This window comes from Macaca nemestrina, chromosome 8, assembly GCF_043159975.1.
Source record: "Macaca nemestrina isolate mMacNem1 chromosome 8, mMacNem.hap1, whole genome shotgun sequence".
Taxonomy (NCBI): Eukaryota; Metazoa; Chordata; class Mammalia; order Primates; family Cercopithecidae; genus Macaca; species Macaca nemestrina.
In genome coordinates this window covers 115,720,798-115,731,388 of record NC_092132.1, presented here as the reverse complement: position 1 = coordinate 115,731,388, position 10,591 = coordinate 115,720,798, and positions in this window count along the sequence as shown.

Genomic DNA, 10,591 nt, shown 5'->3' with positions numbered 1-10,591 from the left:
CTTGATGCCATTGGTAGAGTGGTTGAATCAAACTGAACCTGAAGCCAGATCTGGCCATGTGTTTCCAGTCACATGTCCCTGTAAATCACTTTTACTATTTAGGTCAGTTTGAATTGGCTTTGTTGTTACATGCAGAGAAGTCCTAATGCACTCTCTTTTTCTGCCCTGATTTTTTCTTCTCTCTCTTATTGTTCCTTTCCCCTTCCCTTTCTGTTAAATGAGGGTGTGCCTCTGTGACTTATCCTTGTTGTAATTTACAAACTGGGTGACCTCATTTATGACTGCAGTTTGCCATTGTCTTCCAAATCTGTAAAGTTCAAGGTCTAGGCAGGAATACCTAACAGTTTTTTTTCTTCTCTTCTTTCTTTTTCTTTTTCTTTCTTTCTTTCTTTTTTTGAGACAGGGTCTCACTTTGTCACTCAGGCTGGAGTACAGTGTTGTGATCATGGTTCGCTGCAGCCTCAATCTCCTGTCCCATCTCAGCCTTCTGAGTGGCTGGGACCACAGGTGTGCGCCATTATGTCTAGCTAATTTTTAATTTTTTGTGTGAGTGGGGTTTCACCATGTTGCCTAGGGTGGTCTCTAACTCCTGGGCTCAAGCAATCCTCCCACCTCTGCCTCTCAAAGTGCTGGGTTTACAGGGGCGAACCACCGTGCCCAGCCCTCTAACAGCTTTCTAGCATCTCTTATTCATCCCACAAAAAAACCCCAAGAAACTCACCCTGCAGTGGCGTCCTTGTCTGTGAGGGCAGCAGCCTGAGCTGAGCCTCCCCTGTAGGGGGACACTGTAAAGTATCTAAGGCCTTCCTGGGGTGCTCCCCCATGCCTAGGGTCACTGCAGGAGATGATTCCAAGGAGTGACTTTCCTCTCCAGGTTGAGGCGGGAGGGAGCGGCAGTGAGGACCCTGGAGGTCACCCCGGTAGCAGCTGCAGGTGTGAAGAGGAACCAGGCAGGAGTTATTGTCCTCACTACCAGGTTCACTGAGGCAGTGAAGACCACTTTGATCCCTAGAATTCCCCAGAAAATGCTTTTTGCTGGGGATACAGGGAAACTTCTAGGCTATTAGGGGTGCGAGGAAGGAGAGTAGAGGCAGGTGCTTTAGGAGGAGAGAAGCTCTGTTTGTCCTCTCTGCCCCTCCCCTATTCAAGGGCCTGGTGCTGCCTCCCTCATGAGGCCTTCCCTGACCACCAGCTGCCCCTCCCCCTGGCCACTGTCACTCCCTTTGGTTTGGGGGAGTGGGCCACTCCCTTTCTCTTTTAGGCAGGTCTGGAGGCCTGCGTGCTTGAGGCTTCCACATGCTTATGGGTTCAAAGCGGGAATGTAGGTGTGGGGGAGCCTGGCTCTGATCAGCTGATCCAAGGGCAGCCGTGGCTGGCAAGAGGGCACCAGTTTTGAATTATGAGTTCTGAATGATGATGGAAACTACTGATAATAACAACCACATGATGAGGACTCACCGTGATGCCTAATCCTCTCTCCAGCAGGCCGTCTTAATGAGGTTGCGTTCTGTGGGGAGGGCGGGATTTTGAATGAGTGTCTGAGAGCCCCCACCTCCAGCTCCTCCTCCCACTCCTGCAGTCGGACGTGGCAGGAGACTTCTCAGTGCGGCTTCAGCCTCAGCGGCAGCATGCTCAGAGGGCCTGGGGGAGGGGAGGCAGGAGGCAGAGCTCTGACACTCTGCAGTAGTACCACCCTTTCCTGTGCTCCCACCCACTGTGCAGGGGAGGCCTTGCTTTCTGGTCGCCAGGGAAGCAACGAGGCATCGGCCCAGGACAGCAAGGGCAGGAAGGAGCCTGGGAGAAACAGAAGTCAACAAGCAGCAGATCAGGAGCCTTGTGGAGCAGCCTCTGTCTGCCCGGCAGCCACAGATGTGGCCTCAGTGACCGCCCAGGGCCTCTCCCCACTCCAGCGGCTGCTGTGCTCCTGCCAAGGGCCCACGGGGGCAGCAGCTGTGTGTCATCCCTGCCCTTCCTCCTCCTCCCTCCTTGTCTCCCTCCTCCCTGCCTCCTTCCTGCCTTCACCATCTCTAAGCACCTACCCTTCATCTCCATGGAAGAAAGCTCATAGAATGACTATTTCCAGGGACATTTGAATTTTATGAGTGCTTCTCAAGCCCCAAAGGCAAAGGTAATGAAATCATATTGGTGGAATCTGAGAGGCTGTTTTGGAGGGGACTAGAAGACAGGAGGGCCTCCTAGGCTCCATTCTGAATAGACATGCCTAGATCATCTCTCTCTCCTCCTTCCCCATTTCTCTTCCAGGGGTTTCCCTGGGCTAGGCCCTGGGCTTGACACTGGGATGCAAAGGAACTGAGTCCTGGCCTGAAGGAAGGCCTTGCTTCTGCCAACCCTGCAGAAAGTGCTGCTTTTCCCAGAGAGGCAGCAGGGCTCCTGCTGGAGGTGGCGCTGGGAGTGAATTCTCTGCTCTCTTGTGGTCTCTCTGATGAGCTCCTTCTGGAGTCGGTTCAACCCTGGTGAACTGGGGGTTCCCAGTCCCAGTTTCCTTAGAGTCAGCTTTGTCAGGGCTCTGGTGACTGTGGAAGGATTTGTGACTGGAGGCTGAGTCCAGGGCCTGGTGTAAGTGTGGTGAGGCTCCTGTGCACGCTCAGAGCTGGGGACGGGGGACCTCTGATGTCCTCCCTAAGACACAGTGAGACCCAGAAGCTCTCAGCTCTGTGCTACCCTGGTTTTGGTGACTTGGAAAAGGCTGGTGAGGGGTAAAAAACAGAAAGTCTGGCCTGGCCCCGGGCAGGTTCCCTGAGCAGCTGCAGGCTGTGGCCTCCTGTGCTCTGTGGGCCTGAATACAGCCCGTGAAGTGAAACCTCAATCCCAGGACAGCTCTGCCAGCACTCACCAGCCCCTGCACACAGTCCCACAAGGAGATCCTGCTCTGTCCTCATCCTGCCCCTGAAGACCCTTCCTCTCTGTGGCCCACAGGACTGGCTACATAATTTGCTAAGCCCAGTACAAAATGAATACGTAAGATTCCTCCTTAAAAAATTAAGGATCTCAGGCCGGGCGCGGTGGCTCAAGCCTGTAATCCCAGCACTTTGGGAGGCCGAGACGGGCGGATCACGAGGTCAGGAGATCGAGACCATCCTGGCTAACACAATGAAACCCCATCTCCACTAAAAATACAAAAAAATTAGCCGGGCGTGGTGGCGGCGCCTGTAGTCCCAGCTACTCGGGAGGCTGAGGCAGGAGAATGGCGGGAACCCGGGAGGCGGAGCTTGCAGTGAGCCGAGATTGCACCACTGCACTCCAGCCTAGGCGACAGAGCGAGACTCTGCCTCAAAAAAAAAAAAAAAAATTAAGGATCTCAAGATAGCAACAGCAGAGCATTAAACCAAGTGTGGGGCCCTTCCGAGTGCCACAGAGCCAGCTCTGGCTGCGCAATATTTACTTCTCAAAGGCGGACTTTGGAAACATCACGGGAACAACTCTAAATGGGAATTTTCAGGCCCTGGTGACAGGGGGCAGAGGAGTTAGGCCCACCTGATACTCTCAAATTGCACCCTGGAGACTAGGGACCACCTATACCAGTTCCCATCATAAAAGGTAGCTTCCTTTGCTTTTCCTCTTTCCTGTATTCTGCTGTGGGTATTACTCCTGTATTTCATGTCAGGGGTGCAAGGAAGGAGGGTGTGTGTGTGTGTGTGTGTGTGTGTGTGTATGTATGTATGTGTGTGAGAGAGAGAGAGGAGCAGGTGGAGGAGGAAGGATGGGATGGAGTTCGGTTTTCTATTAACCTCTGCCCCACTGCTATTCCTTCGGGGGGTGTTGTGTGCAGTTCTTGTTGTTCCGGTGACCTGCAGCTCCAGGTACAGTCTCTTTCCTGCTTTCCCCTCTCCACGGTGGACTCTGCTCATCCTCCCATCTGCTTGGAAGGGAAGATAAACACTGCAGAGTGCAGGAGCGCTCATGCTGAGAGCAGAGAAAGAGGTTTAATGGGCTTGTTATCAGGCACCTGCTGAACAGTCCTTCTCCCAAGAAGACAGGACTGAGAGATAAATGACCTGGCCCGAGCAGCCTCCTGGTGGGAAGAGAAATGCCTGGAACAGGAAGCGGTGAATCCACAGACCAGGCCGGTCACAGGGGCAGGCGAAGATTTGCGGGGAGAAAATCAGCCCTCCCTCTGCACAGTTGTCAACCATCCAAGGTACCAATCAATATAGAAATATTTGTTGCAGGTCTCCTGGGCTCCCAGTGTTGCAGAGAATGCAGAGAGGCACCCATCTGGTCCCTGCCTCCAATGAGCTCACCATCTAGTCGGGAGACCCGACCGACCTGACCTCACCTCCTTGAGGATTGGGGGTGCGGACTGTTCACCTGGCAGGGCCTGGTCCATGGATGAGACTGAAGAAAAACTGATCAACTGAATGAATTAAACTGAAACAGTGGTGGCAAGGAGTAGAATTCAGAATGACAAAAGAGAGCATTCAGCTCTCTTTTTGAAGAGTCTCTTTAGCTCTCTTTGGTTGAAGGTGGGACACTGAAAAAAACAAAAACAAAAACAAAAAAAAACCAGGCATGGTGGTGTGCGCCTATAATCCCAGCTACTTGGGAGGCTGAGGCACGAGAGAATTGCTTGAACCCCAGTGGTGGAGGTTGCAGTGAGCTGAGAGCCAAGATTATGCCATCGTGTTCCAGCCTGCGTGACAGGGTGAGACCTTGTTTCAAAAAAAAAAAAAAAAAAAAGGCCAGGCACGGTGGCTCACACCTGTAATCCTAGCACTTTGGGAGGCTGAGGTGGGCAGATCACTTGAGGTCAGGAGTTCAAGACCATCCTGGCCAACATGGTGAAACTCTGTCTCTACCAAAAAATACAAAAAACAAACAAACAAAAAACCTGGGCGTGGTGGCATGTGTCTGTAATCCCAGCTGTTCAGGAGGCTGAGGCATGAGCATTGCTTGAACCTAGGAGTCAGAGCAGTGAGCTGAGATCATGCCACTGCACCCCAGCCTGGGTGACAGAGTGAGACCTTATCTCAAAAAACAAACAACAAAAAAAGAAGAAAGTGGGACACTATTAAAGAGAGAGATTTCGAGTTGCATCTTGAGGATTTGGATTGTGAGGAGCGGGAGAGAGCAGAGCGTCAGGCAATGCAGGGTAGAGACTGAACGCTGACGTGTTGGTGTTAGGATGACATGGTTTCCCATGCTGGCTCACCTTTGAATAGCTGTGTGGCTGGGTGTAGGTTACTTAACCTTTCTAAACTCCATTTTTCCATATGTAAGATGGGGACGAATAGTACCTACTTCATAGGATTGTTATAAGGCTTACCTAAAATATCCTCTGTAGGGAAAACAGAGTTTTGCTGAAAATCCAACTCATAAAAGGCAGATTACCTAGAGAAAAGGCATTAAAATTTATTTTATGTGTATACAGGGGAGCTTTCAGAATGACGACCCATGGATACAGGGCTAATTGTCCATTTTTATGCTCAGGTTCAATGAAGTATGGACAGCGGTGCAGAAACATGATGGACAAAAATAGGCTGATCTAATGCTGATAGATTAGTTATTATGAGTGGGAAAACCCAACAAAGCCTGTCTAGATTCTTTTTGGCCTCTCTGAGCAGCTTCTTTTCCATCTGGGAATGGAGCAGGACTTTCTCTAAAATGAAGGTCTTATGACCTACCGTCAAACAAGGTAGGTCAGATAATTTCTTTATGGCCAGTTTTTACATGCAAAGGTGAAGGGAAAGTTGGAGTAATGTTTTTAGGTTTTATGGCTGGTTTTGGGGAAAAGACGTTCTGGTTTCTATGACCCGCTCTAGTTTCTATAGCTAGGTTTGGGGGTAGAATGGACTAAGTAAGAGACAGGAGAGCGGGAGAAGATCAGAGAAAAACTTTTGCTTTTCAGGTCTTTGTTTTGGGGTATTGTTTTCTGAGTCCCAACACCTCCATAAAGCACTTAGCATGGTGCCTGGCATATAGTAGATATTCAATAAAGGGTGACATCTTTTATTATTAACTACAAAGACATAAGGCAGGAAAGCTCATTAGGTTTGAGTAAAAGACAATGGTTTCTGCTTCACTAGAGAAAAAAGGAATTTAGGAAAAAGAAGGCTTTACATTTTATGATGGGGCTAGACTGGTCTTGAATGCCAGGTTTGGAAAATGAGGTTTTGTGGAAGAGGAGATAACAAGACTTAAGTCACTCTTGGAGATCTTGGAGGGTTATTCCTTTTCTTGTAACTAGTTCTGTCAAGTCATTCTCGCATTGGTATGAGAATATATATAGTGTCTCTCTGTGTGCACTGTACACTTTCTTCCGATTTTTAAAATTTTCAGATGTAATGAATGTCATCTAAATTTGTAAATAACCAGGAAATCTTTGGGCCGCATGAGCGAAGGGATTATTAGAAATGAAAAAAAAAAAAAAAAAAAAAAAAAGGCTGGGTGTGGTGGCTCACACATGCAATCCCAGCACTTTGGGAGGCTGAGGTGGGCGGATCACCTGAGGTCAGGAGTTCGAGACCAGCTTGGCCAACATGGTGAAACCCCATCTCTACTAAAAATACAAAAATTAGCCTGGTGCGGTGGCGCTGCCTGTAATCCCAGCTACTTGGGAGACTGAGGCAGAAGAATCACTTGAACCCAGAAGGTGGAGTTTGCACAGTGAGCTGAGACTGCGCCACTGCACTCCAACCTGCGCAACAGAGCAAGACTGTCTCAAAAAAAAAAAAAAAAAAAGATCCTAGAAATTTAAAAAAATTATCTTGATTCAAGAGTTTGCCTGGATTTTGCTTTCAGTAAGGGTTAAAAAAGGATGAAAAGGCGTGCCATTCCCACTTCTGTTTCCCAGTGGGGGATGCCTGGGGAGTCAGGGAGAGCCCCTTGCCATCCTCTGAGCTCTTTAGAGTTGTAATACTCAAGAAAGATACTTCTTTATGCAGGACCTTCACAGCAGGCCTCCTTTCTAGAAGGTAGCCCAGAAATAGACATTACAATGTAAAATATGCAACTCCTTTGCCCAGGCATCTCTCTACTTCTGGGAATTTATCTTAAGAAAATAATCAAGAAGAATGTCTGTTTTTGACTTGTTTAAAATAGCAAAGACATGAAAACAGCTTAAATATCCATTTACATGGTATTGATTTTTAAAAATGGAAGTTTTGGGCTGGGTGCAGCGGCTCACGCCTGTAATCCCAGGACTTTGGGAGGCCGAGGCGGGCAGATCACAAGGTCAGAAGTTTGAGACCAGCCTGAACAACATGGTGAAACCCTGTCTCTACTAAAAATACAAAAATTAGCTGGGTGTGGTGGGGAGGGGTGCCAGTAATCCCAGCAACCCAGGAGGCTGAGGCAGGAGAATAGCTTGAACCTGGGAGGCAGAGGTTGCAGTGAGCCAAGATCACGCCACTGCACTCTAGCCTGGGTGACACAGCAAGACTCTGCCTCAAAAATAAATAAATAAACAAACAAATAAATAAATAAAAAAAGGGGCCAGGTGCAGTGACTCACGCCTGTAATCCCAGCACTTTGGGAGGCCAAGGTGGGTGGATCACCTGAGGTCAGGGGTTCGAGACCAGCCTGGCCAGCATGGAGAAACCCCATCTCTACTAAAAAAATTAGTCGGGCGTGGTGGCGCATGCCTGTAATCACAGCTACTCGGAAGGCTGAGGTAGGAGAATTGCTTGAACCTGGGAGATGGAGGTTGCAGTGAGCCAAGATTGTGCCATTGCACTCCAGACTGGGCAAAAAGAGTGAAACTCCATCTCAAAAAAAAAAAAAAAAAAAAAAAAAAAAAGGAAATTTTATTCAATGAAAATATTAAGTAAGCATTTATTAAAAATTATGGCTCAAATCTACATGTATAACCATCAACAGTTATCCTGTGAGAAGACTGTCAAAGTATAACGAGTGTTTCAGGACAGTATATTTGAATGACCAAATTCATGTATGTTACATTTATATTTACATACACATTAAAACTCAGGAAGGGTATAAACCAGCCTATTATAGTGGTGATATTTGGGAAAGGGATTATGAGCAGATATTGGGTGTTTACTTCAATATTTCTTTCTATATTATATGAATTTTAAAATAGATCTGATATTTCAGATTTGAAAAAAAGTCCTTGCATCTTTTTTGTAGGCTTGAAAAAAAAATTAATAAATGGCTTGAAAAGTAGCTGATTTGAGAGTAAATAATGTGACAAGAGAGATACCAGAGAAGAGAAGGTGTCTGGATGGTTGGCATAATTAAAATCAATATGGATCGTAAGAAAATAATTATATTCACTGTACAGTATTTTTGAAGATTGCTTCTATCAAACCTACAACTTGTGAGTAAAGCTAAATGTGTAATATTCACACAAATGTTATGAGGATGATTCATGTTGCTCCTCCCTCTGGCTCCCTCTGGCTGCTTTAGGCTTAGGGGGTCCCCTGTGAAGTTGGAGCTGAGTGGGATCTAGGACTCAGACAGTGCTCACTGGCTCTGTCTGCCAGAGACACATTTCAAGAGGGCAGATCCCACAGTGAACTCAGTTGGCTGGTGGCTCCTGAGAAATGTGCCACTCCAGTCCTTTGCCAGGTTCTTGTCTTGGCACCAGCAGACACCTTCGCCCCATACCTCAACAAGCAGGTATTTAATTGGACACTTAGTACATGCCCCGCTGAGCTGAGGACATAGATCTGAAGGGAAAGAAGCATGGTTGGCCTCAAAGAGCCTGTAACTACCCATTTCTAGGGTGTGGGCAGAGCTGGCAATGTTAGAGCTGCAGTTCACATAGCAGGCTGCTGGCCAACCTGTCCATTACTGATTCAAGAGTGGTGAGGTGGGGGCAGCACTGGTGAGGATGATACCTATCCTAGAGATGATTAAGTTGGGATGACATGGTTTCCCATGCTGGCTCAACTTTGAATAGCTGTGTGGCTATCTCACTCCTTGGTGGAGGCACCGGAGCTGTGATTTCTGAGGCAAGGATGTGGTCCCACTGGGAATTGGAATGTCTGAGGTCGTTTGAGGCCGCGTGGTGACTAAAAGCAGGGGTGATGGAGACTGACCAGCTGGGGTTTGATTCCTGGCTCTGCTGTTTACGAACTGTGTGGTTTTGGGCAAGTGACATAAGCATTAAGCTCTAATTTCTTCACTTGTTGAAAGAAAGAAAAGGAATAACAACAGCATGAGGTCATATAAGTGAAGCACTTTGCATCAAATTTAGTCTGTTTAATAACTTTTTCATGCCAGCATCATTGTGCCTATTTTACAAAAAGGGAAACTGAAGCTTATGAAAAAGGTGATATCTAACTCCAAAGCTCAAGCTCTTGCTTCTACTTCTGTACTTCTACTTCAACCTCTATCCCAACTTCATTCTGACACCCACGCCTTCTCCTATCTAGACCCCTGAACGTGTCTCCTGTCCCACCCCTCTACACTCCGTGCATGACTGTACAAGGCTGTAGTCTATACGACTATACCATCTTATTCAACCTGCTTTTACATTGTGTGTAAAAGACAAGCTTGAACTCTGGTGCCCTTGAACAGAGCATAATTAGGAGACTAGAGAGAAGTGTTGGGGGGAGTCCAAAAAGGAGAGTGAGAATAAAATGATGGCTTGAGAGCGATGACTTCTAAAAAACAGAGGAACAATAGCATGTGTGGCACTGAAGATTCAGGAGAAATGGGGGGGAAAAGGCCGTGTTTTCTGAATGGAATGGGAGCCTGGAGGACTGGATTCTGAGGAGCCTCCCATTACCTCGGCTTGGGAGAGAACGGGTAGGTGTGAAGTGGACAAGGAAAACCAGGTGTCCTGGAGCACCGTGCAGGTAAGGTGTGCCCTGAGAAGGGGAGTGCTCAGCAGACCAAGGACAGGTAGAGGCACTGACAGAAAGGGCACAAGGCTGGAGTCTAGTGACATCACATCCCCAGCATTGGAAGATCCTAAATTCTAGGGTCACACAGGGATATCTGCATGGAGAATAAGGTGTTATGAATGGATTATTTTTACATCTCAGACTTGTCAGGATTTTATTTTGGAGCTTGATTCTTCCATTTTCTTCTGTTTCTTCTGTCATGTATTCATTTTCTCTGATGTCAGGCAAGCGAGGACCTCTCTAGGAAAGGAATATACAAATTGGCTTCCTGTCCAGGGATTCATACATATATAGCCATTATTTTTTAAAATAAAGATTGTTCAGAAAGTTTAAAAGCACCTGCTCTTAAACTGGCCTGCATGTGTGGTTGAGGACAGTTCCCAGATGAAGGAGTCGTGCCGAAGGGGAGGATCATGGTGCAGGAGAGAGGCCTCTCGAAAATCAGTAGGCAGGGGATGGAGGTAAAAGGGTGCATCTCGGAGCTGTTGGCTTGACTGGAGGAGGGTTTTGCTGGGAAGGCAGGCATGGCTATGGGGTTTATAGAGGCTTAGGGTAGTGTTTGACTTCACCCCTTCTCACTGTGTGCTGGTGTGAGAGCCTCAATTTCCTCTTTAAGTAGAGATCATAGTAACTTATACAAAGCAACTGACCCATGGTTGGGTGGAGACCAGCTACTCCACAAGAACAGGCTGGGCGCTGTGACTCACAATTGTAATGGCAGCACTTTGGGAGGCCAAGGTAGGATGATCGCTCAAGCCCTGGAG